This window comes from Ciconia boyciana, chromosome 1, assembly GCF_034638445.1.
Source record: "Ciconia boyciana chromosome 1, ASM3463844v1, whole genome shotgun sequence".
NCBI classification, from domain to species: Eukaryota; Metazoa; Chordata; class Aves; order Ciconiiformes; family Ciconiidae; genus Ciconia; species Ciconia boyciana.
The window spans coordinates 162610993-162636192 of record NC_132934.1 but is presented as its reverse complement, the minus strand read 5'-3'; the positions used below and the strand labels follow the sequence as shown (position 1 = coordinate 162636192).

The following is a 25200-nucleotide window of genomic DNA, read 5'->3' as shown; positions in this document are numbered from 1 at the left end:
TAATGGTTTCAGACTGATACAAGAAGCTATTGCACAAAGGCCATCCCATGCGACACTGCCGGGAGGCAGCAAGGTCACTCAGGCTGGCTACTTTCCATGGCCATAGCGCAGGTCAGGTCAATGCCGGCACCTCCAGAAATCAAGCGAAGCCTTCGCGATCTCCCTTACCCCACAACTGGGAGAGCACATCCAAACTTGTTCCTGGAAAAGCACTCTGCTTACTCTCATTTTGTATGGTATGAACAAAGCCTTAAGGGCTAGAGGAGAGAAGCCATTACAAAATGCTTGCTGTCAAAAGCGATTTTAGTTTCAGTTCCAACAGCATCTTGGAGTTCAGTTCTCATTTCTATTGAAGAATGACCCATTAAAGTTGCTCAAGGAGAAATTTTGCAGATTTTCAGTCCGGGTTTGGGTTTTTTTCGGCAATTGTTTGGAGGCTGTGACAATCTCCAGCCATTTTCTGAGAAAGTTTCAGTGTTGCGACAAGGAGAGCTTTAGGCTGCAAGCACGATACAGATCTGTTCCGGCACTTTCGGGGGTAATAAGCTGGCATAGATATAAATGAGAGCTGCAGAATACTTGCCTTCATCCTGCACACCAAGAGCAACTGTGGCAATGTTTTCCTCCACAGTAACATCTCTTCCAGAGAAGTTCTTTGAGGAACACAGTCATGAAGGAAAACTTAGCTCACTTGAGCTGGCTTCGATAGTCCTCTGGTCTTACTATCTCTTCCATACTAACCACCACCACCACCAACTACTACCACCATACTAACCACTAACCACCAACTACTCCAGTTCCCATTGGTAATCAAGCTGCTAATTAATTGCCCAAACTGTATTTTTGGCAATCGCCTTATGAAATGGTTAAGTATAACAGTGTTTCTACAGACTGTGTTTTGACAGAGCTGTGAGCTGCCACTAGGAAAGTGGAAATTAATCTGACGTTATCAATAAAACATGAAAACATCTTTTAATCTGCCTAATCCTCTTTAAAATGTAAATACAGTAATTCTGTAAAATGACATGGACTAAAATGCGAGTGAGCAAAAGAAATGGTATATCAACAAGACAAACCTTGAAAACTGGAACCTTTTACAGTCCACCTGATACAATTAAAGCAATTTAAACAGTGGGGATGTGAATCAGCCGCTTCCCAAATAAACATTCAGGCGAATCTCTAGTAGCAGAACTTCTGAATTTTCCAGTTATTGAAAAAAGTCATTTATGGTCTATTTAGTGTTTGCACACAGTAATTCTGGAAAACGACACCTGAAGTCATTAAGCCTAGGAAAATACCTTGCTTCTTGCTAAGAGGTCCACATCTCCCCCTCATAACGTTAATCCAGTGAGCATTAATGCTTTTCTACTGCTAAAAGCAAGCAACAAAGCCACAAGCCTTAGTCCTATTTTTGTTGTTGCTGGTTTTCAATTATATTACCCCAGTGACTGTATAAGAGAAAACACAGGCCTGGAGAGTATTTCAAATCCTGTTCATACGGATATAACTGAACTGGCATTTTATTCAGCACATCCCACGCAGAAGCAAGCTATGGTAACCCACTAGAGCAAGCAAGTTCCCTCACCATATACCAGAGAAAGCAATGAACCTCCAAGCAGAAGTGCTATGCTTTGGAAATATCCGCAAAATGCCTCATAGCCATCATGATATTGCATCCAGAGCGATTGCTACATTTATAACGATGTCTACGAGTAAATGAGGTCTATTTCGCAAGGTATGAAGAAACAACTGTTTCCACTTACTGGAAGCACAGTAAATCAGTGGCTTGCTTATGCATTATTAACCATGCAAGAGAAAACATTCTAGGTATGAAAGTTAAAGTAGCCATGTTGAGTCAGGACTCAAAACGCTTACAGTTATGACTACAGTTTCTCCCCGCATTTGCAAACCTAACTTTTGGGGATGGTTCTTCAGATTAAAGGAACTGTTGCACCTGCTATTCAAGAAGGGCAGGACCTGCACAACTCAACAAAAACAAAAAAATTATTTTTCTCTCCAAAACTTCTAATATCTCCCAAACTTACAGACTATCAACATCACCTTCCTGTAATACTTCATACTTCAAAAACCCCAAATTCCTTAAGTGAGCATTTCCATGATACAGATACATGCCATGAGACGATAATTCTTAGATCTAGTCCAATATTTTCAATTTACAAAAATTTTCAAGCTCACTTAATACTTCCACCCTTTACTTATCCCAGTGAGTTTCAGTCTGGGCTTCAAAAGCAAAAAGAAAATACTAAATCTAAAACTTGTAAGGCAAAGGAAAGTTCATGAAACCACGAACAAAAAAGTCTTTAAGAAACCAAGAACTAAGTATGCCAATGTTACAACAGCATCCAAATTTGTAAATCCTATCTGGTGTTGTAACCATTCTCAGGCTTCCATGTGGTGTGCAGCATCGGTAGCAAGCTGCAAAAGGGAACGTGCTCTCTTCAACAGTCCTATGTTTGTTTTTACATCAAATAACTCAATCAGAACACACACTGTTGTTAGATTTCTTCCGAAGTAATTAAATAACTATTCAATGCCAATTAATCACAGTTAAATAAGGGTCTGTCACCAAAGTGCTATGTACACATTTCAGACTATTTAATGGTCAAATACTTGGCAGTATCAAAGTTAAACAATGATTCATTAAACCTACTCCACTACACAATAGTTAGGCTAAACTTGAAGTGAAAAGAATCAAACCTCTTTTGTTCTCCATGAAAAAGACATCAAACCTCAGTATGTGATATACTTTTCTTCCTCACTCTGTAAACTGCTTTAATTGCATGAATCAGAATGTGTTCAGGTGCTACATACCCACTTTGCTTCTGCAGGTGCCTGCTGATACTTTGGAATAGATGTTCAAACCTATCATCCAAATAATGAAAACACTTGACAGTGTGCCACACCTATTTAAAATGTTTATACATACTTCAGGATGAAAGAAATATAATCCAAACTGAATCAACACTTAGGATGTAAACACCAGAAAAGAAAAGGATTTTTTTTTTTTAAACAAGAAACTAGGATCCTCCACTGGAACGGGCTAATGCCACCAACAGCATTCAATGTTGTGCAACTAAATTCCAAATACCAAGGACCCTAAGAGCAGTAGAATATTATTTCTAAATGTATTTGGCATTTCTAGTATACTTTGTTGGCCAGTGCATTCACTGAAATACTTCTGTATAACAGAATAGAGCGGGTAGATGGAATTTATATACCTTGCAAAGAGTTTACAAAGCCTTTGTACCCACTTGCTTCATCACACATTGCAGAAATACTTTGTTCCTACTTCTCTAGTCCACTGATTTGCCTATTTGGAAAAGAAAAAGGTTTTAAGAGAAGGTCTTTCCAGGGATAGAAAGCTTTTGCCATTTGTGTGTGCATGTGCGTGCACAGGTGTGCACGGGTGCACGCTCTTGGAATTTTTTTCCCCTCAGAGATCAGGCTAATCTTCAATCCAGGGAATTTTAATTGCATCACACTTTAGTTCAACACACAAATGTTATTAATAAATACTGCTTTGCGTAGTAACCTAAACTCCTTCATGGCAATCGTCCTAAATACCAATCTTCACGTACACTAAGTACACTGCATTTACCAGGGGAAAAAGAATACTCAAAATCTTCAAAAAATATTCAAAAATATTCAAAAAATATTCAAAATCAAAAAAGATTCAAAATCTACTCTGCAACAGTGAAGCCAGGAACACTCCCCCACTGCCCAGCCTCCATAAAGAAAAAGTGACCAATTGAACACTATTAACTCCCACTCTTCGCTGCAAACTCACAGAAACCTGTCCGAAAACAACCTGTACCTCTAGGAATGGATTCAGGAAGGTACTTAGTCATACATGTATAACTAAATGTAAGCAACCCCAACTGGGATTGCACACTTGCTTGAAGGCAGTCATGCCACAGAGATGCTCTTCTAGTCTAAGACAACTTTAATTTCAAGGGACCGATGCTGGACAGTCGAAAGCATGCACTTCACCACCACATGCTTTACTCAGCAAGGAGGAGAAGCCCCCCGTGCATCACACACCGCTGACGTCACGCACCGGGGCACCACCTGCACGAGGGCGGCCACCACGGCAGGGTGTCATCACCGCGCTCGGTCCCGGGGAGACGCGCTACAACAGACCACGCCCCAGTTTTTGTCTATGTCAAGGTGTTAACTTACCCTAAAGAGAGAAATCATGTACTTTACCAGTCCAAATTACAGCTTATAAAACCGAAGTAATTTTAAACGTACACATGGTAGTAAAATAACGCTTAGAAGTTTATATGTGGTAATAAAAGCATACTCAAAGGTAGGAATAAAAGAACTAGCTGCACAGAACTGCGTACCTTTAAACGCCCATCAATTTAACTACATTGAACACGTTTCCCATTCTGTCAGTGGTATAAATCGACAGCTCCCCACATATCTTCCTGTTAAGCTATGGCATTCAGTGACTGATAAGTCTTCACCCGTGCTCAGTTCACACACATATGCCGAAAAAAGGAGGAAAAAAAAAAAAAGTACAAGCAGCCTTCCGTTTCATCAAAGCAGCGACAAAGTGGATTGTCCATATCAAATGTTGGCAGGAAGCAGACATTACATCAACCTTGTAAAATACAACTATGAAATCAACAAAATAATTAAAGATGGATTACCGACTTTGAAAGGAATTGTAAGTTTGTGAAATATTTCTTCAGAAAGAAATCTGGAAATGCATCTCCTGCATAGCTGTCAATTACTGATCTACTCTGGCTTTTCTTCCATATTTCTACAAAGAAACGTCAATAGGTCTGTTATCTTTTTTTAATACATGTTTAGCACCACATGTCCACACAAACTGCCATATACAGCATTACTGTCTTCCCCACAGGCATCCTATAAATATAAATAAGAAATTCTACCCCATTTTTTTTCTTTAGCAGCCTGAAACTGACAGGAATATTATCACTTTCTTAGACATTTGCAAATGGGCACAGTCGTGCTGGGCCAAAATATGCTGAGATCATAATATCCATTTATCTAAACTGCCAGCATGTAATGAATTCAGGTGGGATGCCTTCTATCCAAATTAATTTACTACTTGAAAAGAACTTTTTACACGAATGCTGTCAAACAGGAAAACAGTTAGGAAACGAGAAGAAAATGTGAACACTGTGTTTGATCTTATTGTTAAGTGTAGGATTTAAAGAAAGAAGGATAACTATGACGAAGATAAGAATGAAAAACAGGCATCTTTGGAAATTAATTTCTATTTTTACTGCTGATGGAGACGTCTACATTACCTAGTATGAATACATTGATCCTAACTGTACAGTTGTTTCTTGAGCTTTCCAGTCCACCAGAAACACACAGTACTTTAATGACCTACTGATGAGAATTACCCTGCTTGTAGAAAATCAAAATAGGTTAATGCTCCATGCAAGTTGACTTTTCCCTTTGCTAAATTATGTGGTATAGTTGATTTGTCTTTTTTCCTGGGTGTGCTCAGAAGAGCATGTGTATTAACATCAGTTATCACCAGCCAAAGTCTATCTCCTTACTTACAATACAATGCAGAAAGGATATATAAAGTCTTCATTAAAAACAGAAGCACACAAAGAAAAACATACTGATTGGGAAAAAAAAAAAGTGTAACTTTCCTTCTTTCTCAAACTGCTTTCATGAGAAATCTCGAAATACCTTCTGCATTGTAACTGCCTTTCATATTATATATCATTACCAATTAACAAAGTTGGCTACAATTTCAACTGTAACAGAATTTGCAAAACAGAATTTAACTTTGGTGTGTATTATACTTGCTAACGAAATTATCTCTCTTACAAAAGCATGACAGGTCTAGGATAATATATTCATTAGCAAATTTCAAATTATTGATCCCTGCAATGATACCCCCCACCCCAATAATTAACATTCACAGATTTTTTCTTTTGTAATTTATTGTGAAAGAAAGTATCAGAATCATTCAAAAGAACAAACTTCTGCCTATATAACAGAGTTTTATCCCGTAACCTGAGTACAAATCTACATCTCTGCTTCATAATTAGAATGACAATGAAGGCAGACACCTGCCCGCCCCTTCCCCTCCCCCTGCCCCAGTCCCTGGAGTAATATTAAACCTTTCATACATAATTCTGTGATGAAGATTGCCAGAACAAAGTTCTAACAATTCCAGAAGTTAAGCTCTGGATATCCTTTCTGCTTCTTTTTAAACTCATTTTTATTCACTGGAGCTATTTTAAGTTACCCTGAGTTTAATGAATAAAATCTACATTTAAACATACTGAAACAAATAAAAAACTAAAACCAAGCTACTAACTCTAATGTACTGCCAAAATACAACACAATTTAATTTCTGCTGTATACTACAATACAAGCAACAAGATATTTTTAAGGCACACAGTCCAACTGAACCAAAAAAAAAAAAAAATTATACAGGGAAGGAGGTACAGGAAGAGGTGACACTGGCCTCCTTCCCCCTCCTGAAGGGAAAAAAAACAATTAGAAAATGGTAACCACTTGCAACTTCTTATAAACTGGCCTTTAAAAAGACATCAAGTTGTACACTATCCACAGAATTTTCTGTTGATTTACACCACCACCTTTTTCTATTCCAGATGTAAAGTTACCTACTTCAACTTCTCACCACAATACAAAGCATCACTATAATAGAAACCTGGAATAGTATATACAAAATATAGTCCTATATTGGCTTTTTACTACAAGATTATGATTTAATTCTTTGCTAAACTATTTAACCACAAAAACACCCACTTCTGAAAGAGCATTTGTGTAGTCTAGTTCTCCTTTCTGCTATAAATCCAATTTCGATTGAAAATATCTCCCAAGTGCTGTTTTGCTGGGGGGGGGATGGGACGACGGACGGACAACTTACAATGAATTAAACTGAACACAACAAATCTACATGGACTGAAATATCTGAAGAGTATTCCGTTGCTGGAATTTTTTTAAATGAGAGGAGACAAACAGCATTTAGAGCTACTTTCAGATTTGGGGGTTATATATAAATATACATCAATACAAGGATTAAAACAAAAATGGAAATATATGTCACCTTTCTGGTAAGGTTTTTCCAACAATAAAAATGAGTTTTCCTGTGCTATTTATACTATCAAGACTAGATTCAGAATAGGCTTTAAATACTGTATTTCAGAAAATATGGGGGGGGAGGGGGGGGGGGAGAATCTCACAGAGCTCTTGCAAATCTGCTCGTATTTGTTGATTTTCTTACCATTCCATCTCCTAAAGATAATTCACTGAATAAGAATCTTAATTTGCTTCTTTTTAATGTTTTTCTTATTTTTTTTTAGGTGTTGAAGTTCGAAGTGCTCAATCATCACTCCAGTCTAGGATGACTATAACCAAGTAGGACATTACTGAACATAAAGCTTTTGCCTCCTGAAATCTTCAGTTGAAACTGCTATCTGGCTGATACAGTTATCATTCAGAAAACAAATATTATCCTGTATTTTACCAATCATAAATATTCAGATCCCCTCCCACACACTGAAGAGAATGATTCTGATGTAGTCCATCCATTTTCTTCCTCTTTTGAAACCATGGAAGGGAATTCTATACAGACTGTTGCTGTGAAAGTCAAGCCAAGACTTCTGGCCTCTACCTAGCCCATCCATTTTGAGGATAAAGCCTTTGGGCAGCTCAAACAGCAGAAGCATTTCATGTCTTCAGCTGACTTTGTAAACCCTTGTCTTCTGCTTGGCATGTTCCTTTGGTTCGATCATTCATTTTTCTTTAGCTTCAGTTTCTTTTTCTTTCTTTCCTCTTCTGGAAAATGTGAATTGTTTGGAAAGAATAGATTCTTTCTGAAGTTCATTCATTATGTACACATGTAATGATTCCTGAAATACCTTTTCCTTTTTAACTACTCATACTACAAAAAAGCCACTTCAACAACACAGGTTTGGCTATCCAGAATTCACAATGGATGACACTGGATAATTTTCAGTGGGTTTTTTTCCTGTCTCACATGAAATGTCATTACTACTGAACTTAAGAGAAATTCTGGTATAACTATCAGAAAATTAGAACTCTGTCTTTTTTAGTTTGCTGTGCAAATAATCAAATCATTTGCTTGGAAAATTTGCTGTGTGTTAAAAAAGACATACCCCTCATGAAGTTAAAAATTTTGCTTCAATTTAGGACATTTTAAACCACATGTCAGAACAAAGCCACAGAAAATTTGGAAACAACTAGATTCACAACTTCGGTATCATTCACAAAACCACAAAGGAAGAAGATATTGGGAAACCTGTCATCCTGTTTATAAAGGTACAGCCAAGCCCAGGGGTCAGGACACTTACATGAGAGGTGAAGGCTGGGCAGAGATGCAAGGGAATCTGTTATTTTTACCAGTCACGGAGCATGTACTGAATGTGGGTCGCCCACCGCTCCAGCAAGCGTGTTAATTGCTCTACTAGAGGCAATTCTGCGGTAGGCCTCCTTCAGTCTCTGCTCTTGAAGCAGCTCTCCCTTTGGATGAATCAGTAAATAAGTATGGCACCGGAAGAAGGCAAATGAGTGCATGCCTGAAGGCTACGGCAATCAGCCTGGGAGGGACTACAGCTGGATTCAAATCCCTTTTCGGTTTTTTTGGCCTAATTTAGGGCACGGAATGGATCCTTTCCTGAGGAGCGGGCTGTAGGGTATAAGGAGGGATGACTTCACCTCCTCTTCAGTTTTTTGATTGGCACCAAATTCCACTTGCAAATCTCACCTGCGAAACAACCAAAAATCTTTTGTCTCAGAAAAGCTGAAGGCAACCACATCCCAAGTGTTTTCTTCAAGCAAGGAGCGCTGTCCAAAGGAATCTAGATATAGTCTGACAATGCATTTCTTTGGGCCACCAGCTTCTGGGGAAAAAATATCACTATAACGTAAACTTCTTTACAGCCTAAACTATAATTAACAACACCGAAATTGAAATGTGGGGTATAATATACGTTCAAATAAGAAAAAAACCAAAATATTACCTCTTCTCTACTCTATATCATATTCATTATATTAAAAGAAAGACATTTCAATAATTAAATGATTACATGCTAAACATTGTGAAAAGCTATATTGCACTGCATATGACTTTACTGTACCCCCTCTGCTGGGCAACTATTAGAAAGCTTCATCTCAAAAACAAAATAGAAAAAACATACTAGGAGTAAGTAGCTGCAAATGAGGAGTAAGTAGCTGCTGACCATACTAAAAAACTAGTAGTGTATAAATCAAAACCAAAGAACCTTTAATGTTCATGTAGAAATGTACCTTAAATTCATCCCTCTAGATTTTTTGACAGCTGAATGCTAGAGGTTAAATTATTTTAAAAACATATGCTTACATATACATCGCTTAAAATCAAAGAAAAATCTAACATAGCCCTATAATTTTATATTTTTTCATGGATTTTAAATAATAAGAAAGAAACTTAGAATGAGAAACATAAATATGTTAACAACAAAATTTCTTCACTTTTCTACAAACAGAGAAAAAAATTCACACACATCAAGGAGAAAAAAAAGGCTTCACTGAACAGTCATTCAAGCAGAAGTGAATACAATTTACAGTCTATTTTGTCTTTGTTCAATTCAAAGACAGACTTCACTGTGAAGCTCTGATTTACAGCTGTCCAGCATTATGAACTCCTCAATAAATAAATAGGCAAAAATAGAAGAGTGCAGCCCGCAACAAGGGACTCCTGAGAACACTGCCGTTTGTTATCTGCATGACAGAAACACCCAAAAGAGGATTAATATATCTGAAGTGGGAGGCAGAGCCTCACTAGGATGCACACTGGACCATCACGTAGCCAGCAGCATGCCCTGCCCTGAAGAGTTTGTTGTATCAGTTAAGAGAAACCAACACAATTGACTATAAAAGGAACAAGCAAAGGGAAGATGTAGCAGTAAGCTGGAACAGAAAGTTGCAAGACAAGATGTGTGCCTTTTTTTTTTTTTTTAAGTATGGAAAAACAAAGGGGTCAGGGAATTAATGAGTTTCTCCACCCAGATGTTTAACTACCATCAGTGTAGAGTTACACTGCGGTTACAATGATACTGGTGTATTTTGAGAGATGATTTTAAGATGAAGAAGAGACAGCTTGTGGATGAACTTTACTGCACAGAGAGCAGGAAGTTACAAAGATGTAAGCATGAAAGATAAGAAGGCAAAACGATGATGGAAGGAGGAAAAAAAAAAACACAGGAATGTGCTAACAGCTCCAGCTACCAGGTGCAGAAATAGTAAAAGCTTTGCATGGGAAAAGAGGGCTAATGCTCAAATGAAGCCACACTCCTTTCTACACCTCCTGGTAGACTCCCTCAAAGTACACCGGGGCCATAAGATCAAGAAAAAGGCTTCCCTGCATCTGGCCCTGGGGAGGAGCTGCAAGACAGAATTGTCAAAAGACTCGCTGGTAGTAACAGCCACAAGAAGTTGCTGAACTTGGGATGTTTGGATATTGAGAAAGCTTTGCACATACTGACTTGAATTTTTGCCCTGTGCAGACTGGCTGCTTGAACATGCCCTCTCCTTCACCCTCTGCTTAATTCACTGCATATCTGCTCCCCGTTTCTTCTCCTGCCTCTTCCTTCAACATTGCTTCTTCCATTCCCCTTCACCATGGAATGGCACAAGTTCTGGATACAAATAAGCACGCTTGAAAAAGAGAAGAGAATGTCATCCCACACACAACTGAGGCATGAAGCCTGACACCGTGAGGATAGACTAGGAAGCATGGAAGAGTTTGGAACAAAGCAAGTGAGAACAGAAGGTGAACAGAAGGTGGCTGCAACACTTAAACTAGAAGAGTGCCTGAATTAATGTTTTGGAAATGCAGAGTGACAAAAAGAGCCGCTTAGGGGAACTACAATAACTACACATGAGCCGTAAAGGCAACAGGAAGGGTGTTTTACCCTGAAAAACATGGGAAATCCTTACAGCAAGTGACAGATCAGGTTCTGAAATAGTTCCCAAATTAAAACTGTGGAAGCCAAAAGGCCACTGTCACCTGAAGGGAGATGGCAAAGTGCATCCAGGACATACTGCATAACTGTAAGCGTTTGATACATACAGACTATCCACAAGGTTATACTTAGACAAATGAGGCAAGACTCGCTATCTATTGAGAGATGCCTTTAGAGAACAATTCAGACGATTTTAGCTACTTCTTGCTTTAAGCTGCTCTTACAGGAGCATATTTCACTCTGCCAACAACAGAACTGCAGGGGCAACAGTCTGTTGTGTCTCAACTTAGTCTTTAGAGTATACTCTCATTAGTTTGCTTAATTTCATTCACACAGGGTCTTAAGATTTCACAAGCCCAATTAAGATTTCAGGTAGAGGAATTCTCAGTAAAAGTTTTATTTCTTCCTTCAAAATAAACATGTCTGTCTGTGGGTCTTAAGAGTTCACTTATTTATGCATTCATTTTGTTTCTCTGACATCCATTTTTACCACAATTTTGTGTTGTTTTGTTTTTTTAAACCAGCAGCTTCTCTGCTGAAACTACATCAGCCACATTAGGATGAAAGAACTGCAGAGGAACTGGACAACTAGAGGAGTAATGCAAAGCCTATGACAAAAATACTTATCTTTCAGGTATCCACATCCAATATATAAAACACTATAAAATCCTCTCATGGACCTAAAGCACAAGTTATATTTTGGAATAAATACTACAAATTTTGCAGATAATCACTGATCATAATCTGACCCCAGACGTTTTGCGAAAGGCTGTTTTAAAACAACTGCTTTGCCGTTATTCTGTGTTGAAAAAGGCATTAACCAAATCTCTGATAAGGCAGGATTAAAATGGAAAAATACACATATAATAATGAAATTGAATGACAGAAAAATATCTTGTGTTTTTCCTTCCCTCTTCACAAAACAGCATAAGCACGGAACTTGATTCTGGATCAATTTGTGGATAATCGTTAAAACATACGAAACAAAAGTGTAACTTCAAGCAAAAAAACCACGGAAGGCAAAACTGTGTCAATAACCCAACCACTATTAATATTACAGAGTATTAATTAGTAACAACTTAGCATTGTAGATATTTAATTATAACATTTAGAGAACAAATGTTGGCTCTGATGGTTTTCAAAATGTACCTTAACTTTAGAATGCATATGAAAAGCATCCAATAAACTTTTCATCACAGCTGAATGGTATTTACAACGCCTCTTAACTTTCTGAACGTCTATTATGTCCTTGACTGACTCTGGAGAGGAAGTCCTTAAAAAGCAATTCACATTCCAAATACGAACATTCAATTCCTAAAGTTCTTAGTGGCTGACTATACAGTGGTCATACTTTCAGGAAGACGTCGCGAACAAGTTTAAGTGTTTGGATCACTCTAAAACCTTTTAGGACCTTCTGGACAATTGGGGTTTTCTTTGTTTGTTTTGTTTTTCCAAAGAAAGGAGACTGAAATGTCTCTTGACATCAAGGTTTTGTACCTTTCATAATCCAGTGTTTTTCTGGAAAACTGTCATATCACAGTTGGTACAGAAAATGCTGGTCCTATGAAACAAAAGTCTCTAGTACAGCACATGATCCATGTGGTGAGGTCTATTCCACCTTCCAGAAGGTTCCTTACTTCAGCAGGGTACCACCCTCATACCTGCAGAAGTCTGTCCACAATGGATCACCTGGCACAATTAGGACCTAAATTAAGTCAAGACATCACAAATTACCTGAACTAGAAACCCAAATAAATACTGAAAACAAAACCTGAGGTATGTTGTGAAACAGTATCACTAAAGTGTTACCGCTTGCATGGGTCACATTCTTTCCTCCTCAGTGCATTTAGACACCCAAAGGACCATTATGTTCAGAAAAGAGATCCTGGAAGAACTGAAAGGTTCTGACATCAGAGAATTTAAACTAGCTGTGAATCCCATTGAGGAGGTATGACTCATCTCTGAGGTTTAAATTAGATTATCAACCAAGTGAAGCAGCACAGTAAATCTACAATAAAAGATGAATGCCTACAGGAAAATAATTTTTGCCCCTAGTGGCAGATGCTTGAACTTTAAAGGATCTGAGACTAAGCTCTTTGTCTAAGCCTTCCTGACAGAAAACAATTGAAATAATTTCTTTAGTTGGTCAAACTTTGCTCCATATGCCACATGGAAACAATATCTAAACCCTGTAAAAGAAAGTATATTGTCACTTCTAAACCAATTGAGGATCAAACAATTTACAGAAACCAAGACATATTTTGCTGACAATTAAGCTCTATCACCAAGACTTGAGATTCAATGAAATTTGACAATTGTGAAGAAAGAGGCTTTTGTCTGAGTAAGTCTGAAGCATTTCGAAGAATCAACAGAAAATCAGAAGACTGAATTAGATCGAAGTATCAGAGCCTTTGAGGGTCGTCTGGAATTCACTAATTAAAATAACTGCCTTCCTTGCTCTGTTTCCTCTCTGAATTGCTTTGGTATTACAGCAGAAAGGCGTATAGCAAGAGGCAAATTTGGTCTAAGGAGCAAGCGTTATACCCATCACACTTCCTCTTACACCAACAGCATACTTTGTCTATCCTGCTGGTCAAGCTCCATTATGAAGAACCACCATCCCTTTAAACTTGAGATGAGATACAAGTACGAATCACTGCTGCACACCAAATCTAAGGGGTGTGAAGGGCCTTTTAAGCCTTTTAATTCCATGCTGAAAGCCATCACATTTACTTTGTAGTAATTCAGACACAACCCAAAGAAGTCTGCAAATTCTATTCTACTCTATTCTAGTGCTGGAAGTCACTAGCTGGGATAATATCCTTGCATCTCCTCCTCATGGAGTCAAAGACTGAATATATTCTTCTGTTTTTCCAAGAACCACAATACTAACTTGTTCTCCTTCTGCCTTTTTAATTGAAAAATACATAAGATTTCTATTCAAAACACCTCCATGCCTACTTTACAATTAATAAAAAGCGGTCAATAAGCATTTGAACATCTTGCCTCTCATGAGAAGTACAAACAACAGAAGCAGAGCACAAAGGTATTAAATTAAGCGGTGCTCACAGCACGACATTTTAAGCTGAAAACATCTCAGATCATTTCAGAAACTTGGGATTTTGCATTTCACAAAATGTTCGTGTCTCTATTAAAAGTACATAATAATATTGCTTTATTCTGTGGCTAAGATGGGAAAACAATTAATGAAATCCTATTTTTCCATAGGAATGTTTCTATTTTTTAAGCGAACAAACACTTCTGGAAAGTGTCAGATTGGACATTTCTACTCTCGAACACTCAGCAGGTGAACAAAATCATCTGTATAAGCCCTCATAATCTTTGAGAAACACTTATTTCTGAACAATCACTTCTAAACACTGTTCCTTAAGCCTTTGGTAGTAGCTGAGCAACACTGGTTATTAAATTGAGGTGCAGCAGAGTTTATTTTTTCTTATCTCAATTTAAAAAAAAAAAAAAAAGAAATATGTTCGGATTTTTTTTTCCATTTTTTCTGTTGGGGATTTAAATATAAGCAGCATTTAGTGAATGGCTTTGAATTCAATATTAAACCATACTCGTAGCTTAATTATGAAAAAAGATCACTGTCACTACATATTTGGAATATTAAAATTTGCAAGCTTTATAAAAACCTCAAGGCACTTTTTTCTCTCAAATTTGGTTTTATTTTGAAAGCGCTCCTTAGATAAGGTTTCTTAATATTAGAACAAGTCTAGTATCACTAGTTTTCTGTTAAAATATTGGGGAAAAAAATGTTCCCTTCATATTGTTAGTTCAATAGGAAAAAAGATGACACTCGGAAGCTAAAACCATCTGTATTTCACAATTCTGGTGCTTTCAATTTGCAGAGGTTTCTGCAGATATCTTTTGTCCTAAATGAGCATCAAATATTTTTTTTTTCTCCAACAGTAAGGGAACATTAGCTGACTAAAGGTAACTACTACCAACTCTTCCTTAAACCATTTTACCATTTTTTAGTCAGGAAATACCAGAAATATTCTGGAAGGCTAACAATAATTGTTTACTTTTGGCCGGTTGTTGAGACTGGGGGGAGGGAGAATTATTATTCTAAGAGGAGACTGGGGAAAAGGAAGGGAGAAAGGAAAGAAGCATTATACTAACATCATGCAAAGCATATATGTGTTTTTATATGGATATATATATGTATTTTTAATATGCGTTTTTTACATGTGTGTGTGTGTGTATATATAAAAATAAATATTAAAATTACGGTTCACTCCTTTCTCTTAAATTTAGTGGTAAATTCAGAATACTAAAGATTTTAAGATACCTATCCTTAAGCACACAGACAGCTAGGTACCCTGAACCCGCACACTGTAGCAGGTAGGAAAGACAGCTCTTCTCCAGAGAGATTTAGAGCAAAAGCCTAACATTGGTGCTCTCAATAATGCCCTGGAAGAGCCTGCCTCTCTATCACATACCTGGTAAACCCAGGCTAATGTTATCCTTTGTGAATACCCTTCTTTGCCTGGTCATTCCTCATTGTACATACTCTTCAAACTGGAATCCTAAATGGCTAGAAAATAATCATGGATTTGAAGAAGTTCTATTATCTTATGCCAGAAAATTGTGTATTTTACTCACTGAACCCTTGACCTCTATTACTGAAAGGATAATCCTACCATAAGAAAGATACCATTTGTACTTTATAGTTAACAATAACTTAACCAAGTAAGCACCAAATCTGGTCTGAACAGACATAGGAACCCCAGCACTTCAGTTTGCTTTTAGTTTCTCCTTCTGTAAACTGAAAGAAAATTAGGCTCCTATCTCATTAGGTGATGCACAGATTTACTCATGTTTACAGGTCATAACAAAAATAGAAAGTTCTTCATTAAGTTGCCCAGCATTAAGGATATACTCCCCTATTTCGGTGAGAGGGAAGAGAAAGCAAATAGAAGTGATGGACAGCAACAGTACTTCTGTCCATAAACTGTTCATTATCCCATGTAATGAGAAGATCACTGCATACAAAACATTTAACATTCTAAACCCAATCCCTCTAAGTGAAGACAGACACTCACCACCTTCTCTCTAAAGACCAGCAATACAGATTATAAACATAAAATAAGTGCACTGGAAGAAGAGATGAATAAGATACTGTAAAGTTTATTTACAGCTTTAAATGCTCATATTAAAAAGGGGGGGGGGGGGGGAACCAGCACTAAGCAAATGCTCCTGGCATCTAATCACTTACTGTCCTCTGGGCATGTCCTACAAAGGATGGGGTAGGAACAGTATTCCTTTATGAGAAATTACTTATGACATCTTAAAAACGGATGTAGGAACTCTGTCTGAAAATTTAGACTGAACCATATCTATTTTGAGTTGTGAACATTCAAACTGATGAACATGAAATTGTGCTGAGAAATTAATACACGCAGGGACAAAAGAACATGTATTCCTGATGAAGGGAAGCTTACCACAAAGCAGAGGGTTTTTTCTTGCCTACGCACGAATTAGCAATATTCTGCATTGCATCATTTGCGTATTAAACAGACAATACCTTCATTGAGAAAAAACAGGTTTACCACACACCCAGAGAAATCTCGTCACATCTGATAAAAAGAAAACTGAGGAAGAGAAGAGTTAGGCCATCTATCCTCCATCCATTATACCTTATAATTGCCAGCAATAATGTCCATGTTCCAAATTCTCACCTTCCCCGTTTTCCACACACCTTCAGATTATTCTGCACCCTGTGCCCCAACACTAACACAGGCTAGTGGAAGATTTATGCTTGAAAGAGGGCAGGACATATCCAGAAGACAGTGTAAAGGGGCTGGGAGAGATGGAAGAGTAGCATTCCCAGACACAGAAAGCAGAGGATAAATTCAGGTACACAGCAGGTGAAAACTGACAAGGACCATTCCAGTGGACAGAAAAACCATGAACTTATGAGGAGTTTAACTTTAAACTTCCTTTGAGTTTATGAATGTCATAAATGTTGCACAAGTAGCACATGATAAAAGCTCAAGTTTGAGGAGTGTTAGTGACCTCTATATTCTTTTTTTAACTGGCAAGTGAGGAAGGATGATGGGATGCTACAACTAGCAGACAAGCAGGTCAGTAGTCATCCATGAGTCTTCTATAGCAGTAAAAAGTCCAACACAAAAACAAAACCACCTCCTTCGTACGCAACGCACTTCTATTCTGAATCAAACAGTTGAGAATGAAGACTTTGACACCTTTCTCCCATATACCAGCCAGCTTGCTTCACATGCTGCCTCTGTGAATACAATTTCCTACCCAGCATTAGGTGAGTAACAGCTAAAGCAGCCTCAGCTTCTCCAGACATTTCAGAAATCTCCTCACTCCACAGCCTCTTGTTAGGGATCACCACAACTAAATATTCTGCTCAAGCCAAAATCAAAAGCTATGGCAACAAGATATGCAAATGAGAGTCACCTAGGAAAATGTTCAACAAGAGCCCAAATTTAAATGAACATTAAAACAAACCACCATGAACCTGCAGTTTCCAGTTTCAAGCTACATACATCAAGGTCAGTACTGCCACAAGCAATAATTAATGTCCATTACATACTAGTATTCTAATTACAGGACTATTGTCCAGTAACTAATAAAACAACAACAACAACAAAAAATGTTCTTCATATGCTTGGTGCTATTTTAAAACACTTTGTAAAGCTCTCTTAAGACTGGTAGCTGTCAACATATACAGCTTGTCATAATGCTGCCTCCTCCAAATATAACATTATCTTGCATAAAATGACATCAGAAACCAAAACCTGAAGGAGGTCCTGCATATGTATTCACCTGCATACATAACAAAAAGCCTCTGACAAAGTACCTACGGATTCTATCGGAAAAAAAGAACACCTAGGGAAGACAGGGTGGAAGCAAGCAAGTAATGTTGTATTGTACTATTCACAAATAGCTTAGTAATTAACTCCATCAAGTTTGTGTATTTTAAACTGAACAGCACACTAAAGTCGAACTTGATTCAATACCTCCACTTCCCTAACTGTTTATTTCTTCCTTTGGTTTTTATTCTGGATTGCCAGAACAGGCAGATTCACATACAACATCCATTCTTTTCTACACTAAAATTTTAATTTTGGATCGAGAAGTGCCTTTTGTTTCCAAACACTCTCCGAGATCACCACAGGCACAAACTAATCTTCACTTGTTGCATAATCTGCAAGATGCTGGCAATCTGAAATAAAAAAAAGACTAATTAATTCACCCAGATGCTGCAGTGCAGATTACCTAGGATCATCTGGGAGAAAGATTTCTGTGCAGTATAAAGCAGAACAACAGTGCTAATGAAATGAGTTTGCACTGTCACAGTCTTTGTTTTCTTTTAATTTACAGCCGTTCAGATTTAAAAAAAAAAAAAAAAAAAAAAATCAAAATGGGCTGTTTTTTCTGCAAACACCACCGTGGTCTAAGTGTGTCTGTGTGTCCGTAAGAGACAGCAATGAAAGGTTATGGCACAGGAAAGAGCCCAGAAGAGCCAATAGCCTTATGTGTAGGGCTTTCACCTGGGATGCGGGAGACACGTTTTCAAGGCCCATACTAAATCAGAGAAGGAGGAGATCTGGGCTGCCTTCCCCACATTCCACATACGTGCTCTCACCACCTGGCTATTCGTTACCCCTGCTCTGCTCATCCCCAAAATAATTTATTTTTTGAAATGCTCCTGCCTTGTTCCAAGCTGGAATGAAAGTGGGTTTTTGAGAAGTTTTTCCTCATCTCTCAAAAATGCTCATTTCCCACCCAGAACGGGCATCCATGAACAGCAAGAGAGGAGGTCCTATCCATGCGGTGCCTCCAATCCCCACTATCCACAACAGTCACAGCAGCATCCAACAATTTTTAGGTAGATTAAAAAGGTACATATTTAAACTAGTTATTATCAAAACCAAAAACCCCTCCACCCTTCAGATTATCTCCAAAAGCTTATTGGCAGCCGCATCAGCTCAGCTAGGCCCTCTCTTAAGCCCCTTGCAGTTTTTCCATTGTATTATTGCAGTCTCTCCCTCTGTTTTCAAGTGTCTCCAACCAACACTTCCCTCCTCCTTGCCACAAATCTTGTCAAATAGTCTGACATCTATGCGAGACTAAACCATAACTCCATTTTTATTTTCCTGCTACACTTGCGGGAAAGACGTGTCTCCGAATGGCTTGTCTTCTAAAGTCAATACTTTTAATTAGGTTTCTCTGTCTTGGTCGACTCCTCCATGACTCTTTTTGCTCGGCTGAGGTGGGGCGAGAGCCACTCTCTCTGTGGTTGCTTTAGCAAATGAAAAAACTAGACTTTGCAGTATCTGGGCAGGTCAGCATATGGTCAGAAATGAGTTTCGCAGCAGGCCGTTTTCCCCACCAGGGGATCTTAATGTGAAGAAGATAGAAAATCTCTGTGAAGGGATGTGAAATCTTGTGCCAGGAAAGCAGGAGACTGCACTTGGAAGCGGTTGTCAGTACAAGCTTCACGCTATTTCCCTATCAAATAATGTCCCATCCCCTCCTACAAACAGCTTTTCCGTAAACCTTTTAATTTTATCTCCTATATTAAGCATAAATAGGGTGAGCACTGACTCGGTGAACTGAAAATGTAATGGGCTTGTCTCATCAGTTTACGGCCCAGTTTCATTCAATTATTATTGCAGAGAAAAATAGGAGAGAGTTGAATTGAGTTATGCTAAAAGATAATAAATGTAAACATAACTCCAGAGTACTATTTACTAACTTTAAAGACTACTCCTATAGCAATCAACTTTATAAGGTTCCTGACAGAGTCATAATGGTGATAAAACACATAGAAGCGTAAGACTATTTAAACTCTTAACAAAAGCCATGATAATACTAACAGTAAATGAGCAACTCCCACAAAATATCATTTAATAATCACGCCCTGATAAGGTTTAAAGTACATATTGCCATTGTTATATGAAAAAAACATTACAGGTTTTTTTTTTTTTTTAAACACATGTAGCAACCTAACAGGTTTTAATTACCACACCTACTTCAGTGACGAGCTGTTCCACTCAAACACCCAAACATAATATTTACAACGTTGTGCGGTTGTTAAGGATCTCAATGATTGATGGAACCTATTGTGTTGTCATCTTAATAACAACAAATGCAAGTGATTACCAACACGGAAGAGAGAATCTGTGTTTTTATTTTACAACAAAAGGCTGTCCTATAGGGACTTCTTTTCAACATAAACTAACAAACCTGCGCACACGTGAACATGCTTTAGAGCTTGGCACAGAGGGTAAAAAAAAAAAAGCCTCTGCTGCTTTAAGGACAATGTATTTTTCTGTATTAGCTTAAGAGAACATGAAAGCTGTCAAAAGAGCTGGTATAGTTTTTCATAATCCCGCAGAATTCATCTTGACCACAAGGAAATATCTGAAAACTGCATCAGAAAGATAGAATAGATCTTGTTTCCAAAAAGAAAGCAAGCAATTGAGTCGTTGAGTCAAACAGGAATACAATACATTTTCTGGCATCGCTACTGAATATTTATATCAGTGATGAATGAGACTACAAACAAAATATTTTAACATGAAGCTTTGCCTTGTTAACTGCATGATATGCCAAAACACCACCTACTGTAAATCACAGGGTTTAAGACCAGTATTTCTTGTTTAAACATGCTACTTGTTCAGCAGAATCACTTGTGTGAACAAGCATACATTAATGTACACTAACTAAAGCAGTTTCACTATCCAACTGATAGAGTATAATTTAACAACCTCATTATCAGCATTGTAATTTTCAGCCTGCTGAAATATCATATTTGTTGCAAATATCATACGGTTTAAATACTTTAACAACATTGCCCATTTGACGCTTCTGTCAGATAAAATGCAGACAGGCACTTGTGCTTCGATGACCCTGCTCTTAAACCTATAAAGAAACTTTCTCTGTCAAATTATAGGTATTTCAACACTTGATTTATGAACAGCATAATTAAAATCCTTATGCCTTAAAGAAAAACAAACTCTTCATTATAACAACAGTTTTCTTTCACATTTTTATCTTTTTAATATTCAGAGTTTGCTTTTATATGCTGCTATTAGCTATCAGTTTGGCATGTCATTCCTGGCTGCCACGACAGGATAAAATTTCTCTTCATAACCTGGTCAAACCTCAAAGTCTGAATAAGCACCCAAAGGGATCAATGTGTTTTTACATCTTCCACAAGGCATTTGCAGGGGGAGGGCGGAATCTGCTAATTTAACAGGTAGAGGACAACCATCACATAATTCAGTGCTTTCTGTTTCTAGGAAGGCCATAAATGCTGTAATGTCTGCCAAAATATTTCTCCTCCTTCTATGAATGAACTGTCAGAACCAAGAGTTTGAAGAGATACAACTTAAAAAAAAAAAAAAAAGCTAGATTTTCATATGCATTTCTGTAGTGGCTGTGGTTCAATTTGAATTTTAGATCTCTGGAGGAGGAAGAGATTCCTATTTTATCTGAACAAATTCATGCATATCATTCATTCATTCTTACAGCACCCATCAGCACAGCAGCAGCAGGTTTTAGTTTCCTAAACTCAATGCAATTCAAAATTACACACAATCTCCACTAAAACTACCATTACTGAAAGTGATGCAGTTACACATTAGCATCCCTTCTCTAAAGAAATTTCTGTCCCCAAATCCCAGAAAAGAACAATTCATTTACAAGCTAAGCAAGTAATCTTGAATCAAATCCTGATGCTTGTCAAAACTAGGATCTCCTAAACTATCAATAAGAAACTAATTTCAAAAGAGGGAACTCCCAATTCAAGTCATTGCTGCTGAATTCCTGGTCCCTTTTACCTAGCTTTCTATCAAATTTGTTTTGAAATGTTACAAACATCTTGAAAAATAAATTAAAAGGAATAATGGCTGAAGAAGGTCTCCTTGACAGGACCAAAGCATCAGACTCTATAGGGTTATCTGACTTTTGGCCACTAATGACAAAGCCAACAAAGTTCCTGAACTCAGCATTACATGAAGCTGAAAAGCTTACTGTGTAAAAGATTAAGAGAAAATGTTATACTTGCAGATACTGATGACAACTGAATGGAACCACATTACTATCGCTTAGTGGAGAAGTTGAAAATTCACTCCTCAAATACCACCTCTAAAAACATAACAGATAAATTTTGTTATCCTTCTAACAAGCTGTTGTAATACTAGACTGGGATAAAACAGATCATGCTGCCCTCTTGTGCTAGACGTGCACAGAAATCAACCCCTTTATTCCTGCAAGTGACACATGAAGAGGAATATATAAAGCATTCACTATGAAGTAGAAAACGTCCATGTTTTCCTCCTTACAGATACCTTGACATGCATGCAATTCCCTTACTGGTATATGGATAGAAGAGCAAAGGAAGGTTCAAGAGAGTCAAATTCTACACTCAAAAAAATACACAAGTTCTGTCAACAAACGCAGACAAGTCAGATGTGATAAAGCCCAAAATACCACCACTTAATCGCTAACTTCCCATCAAGCTTTCACTATAGCTGTTTAAGTGACGCTGTGATAAATTTGAATTTCAGTCATAAATATCTGATCATTCTTTCTGGATGCTGGATAACACAATAAGCTTTAGTCACTTAGGATTATCAGCTCAATAGGGTTAGGTTAAGTGCTTAAGAAAGAGAGAGACAGTCACTTATTAATAAGGTTCTTCCAATGCAAAACATACTTAAAGAAGTAACGTCTACCTGTATTTAGATCTATGCCAAATTACACAAAGGTGAAATCTGTGTATATACAAATATTTTTGGGTGGGAAGGGAGAAAGGAGAGGGGTCCTCATATTCCTCTTATGTCTCTGCTATGTAATCCAGGTTCCAAGAATACATTCAAATTCTTATATCATCTGGGTAAGATGCTCGTTACTATTCCCTTTACAACCTTCCCCTCCCTATAGATTGCTAATGCAATCTATAAAGAGAGATCTTGGGCTCATGCCTAAACTGATTCACAAAGCATAATTTTTTTTAGAAATAAGTCATTTCATTTATTCACCATGACTGATTGGATCTACACTGTTGGGAGCTGACAGACATGTCATGATTCACCACGTATTTCCATTTCCTAATGTCGACTCCCTGATGCTGCTCATTAGTCTGTTTCCCCAATAAGAACTATCGAGAGCTTGGGATGTCTATTTATTTAAGTTTCCTTCTTTGACTTTGGAACATGGATCACTGTCTGTTCAAAATACTGGCCGTGGCAATTTTTAATTGCTGATTATTTTTGGATAAAGAAAACAGCCAAAGTCAGTTCAGCAATTGCTTCTGCTAAGGTCTTGGAGACCTCACACAAATACTGAGAAGATGCTGGATGCTTAAATGACAGATTTGACACTGCAGGATCAGCTTTGCTAATATGGGATATGATAACTAATAGTTTGGCTTGGCTATTACAATCACAATCCTAGAAAAAGGAGCCTTTAATAATTTCAATTTATTTTTAGTATGTCTTTCATAGTAAGGCATATTAAAAAAAAAAAAGAAAAAAGAAAGAAGGAAAAAAAGACTTCTACTTAAACAAATCTCACACAAATGCAAAAAACAGCATCTGAAGTTCTAAAAGATAAATACACAGTAAAAAAACACGTAAATCAGACAATGAAACACAGATGTTAAACACAGAATTTCAGAACTGCTACATGCTGCAGTTCTGAACAAGAGCATCGTCTCACATGTCATCTTTTCCCTTTTCTTTTTCTCCTTTTTCAAAAGATGTATAGATCAGAAAAGCAGTACCTTTGCATGCTACCATGACCAGAAGAAAGAGGAAGGGAAAGAAATATATGCACACTGAAGTTATTCTTCTATTATAAAATATCCGCTGATAAATAGAAACACACATCTGTAAGTCACAACAGTATGTGAATACCAGCGATAGGCAGGTTGTATGAATGTCACTTTTACAAAGCACGGCTAATTTGAGCTTCACAGTATGTTACAACGCAAACTGTTATTTATTACTCTGCATTGTCCCTGATGCTTGCTCTGTAGTTCTTAGTTTGTTACGATGAGTCAGGTTTATGGCTATTCTTACAAGATGATCATGTATTCCCTCAAAAATACAGTTACTGCATATGCTGCGCGCACACACACACACACAGAGAGGGAGAGAGAGAAGAGGAAAATCCCTGCCTATCTGACAACAAACCCCATCAGTACTATGATTTCTTCTGATGTATGTGCTCTCAACTAGCTCTCCACTAACCTGTCTCCTGAGCTTATGGCTTCACTTCTAATCCTTTGCAGTGGCCTTGAATTTACACTACCAGACTCACAGTACAAGTAAACCATATAACACAGCCTTAAACTTCTGCAGTTGTAGATTTATTTTTTTTTTTTTTTTAAAGGGGAATTGTACATGTTTCATTCATCATATTATGGACACGAACCTTTTCTCCACGAGGGTTTTTTTTCCTGAAAACACTACTAATTTCTCTGAAACAATAAAGCCATCCCTATATACCCTTACAGTCATTACACGGCTTCTGGAACTATGAGAACAAGCCTATGTTCCTTTTCTTCAAGGGCGTGAAGACCATCAGATTTCTGTTTCTCATGTAAGACTGGCTAGTAAATCAGTACCACCCCGCTTCCCCACTCTCTTCACTCTGCTCCAGCTTCTCTCTCGTTTCTTTGGAAGAACATAAGGATCTGCATTACAGTTTTAAATTGCATGCTTTACGCTTTTGTGCATTCTGGAAGGATAGTAAGCTACACAGTTTCTCAACGTTGTGAATTACCACACATACTTAAAATTATTTTTTAAAAGGGAAAATAATTGTTGGGGTTATGCTTTCAAAGAAAAGCACAAGAAAGGCATTCCCACAAAATGCAGGGATGTACATTCAGCATATGGAAGACATCCCTGTGTAACTGAATCAGAACAGCAATGTAACTAGCAGGTCAACATACAACACCAAAGCCATTTTTCTGCATTTGAAGAGGGTAAAATCAACCACCAATAAGCAGTCAACGTTCTGACCTTTAAATTTAAAAAGACCACAGTGTTAAATTTAAAGATTTTAAGTAAAAGCAGCAAGAAACCCCCACAAATGTGCAAAAATACTATAAAATCATAATTGCCCAGAAATAGTATAGTTAACATAATCGATCATGTACATTAAATGTTAAGGA

At 37.6% G+C, this 25200-nt stretch overlaps 1 protein-coding gene across 3 annotated transcripts in view; it reads right to left on the bottom strand.

The window, feature by feature from the left end:
* Window positions 1-25200, bottom strand: part of ABCC4 (ATP binding cassette subfamily C member 4 (PEL blood group)) — a 156930-nt gene that overhangs the window by 70113 nt on the left and 61617 nt on the right. The window lies entirely within an intron of this gene.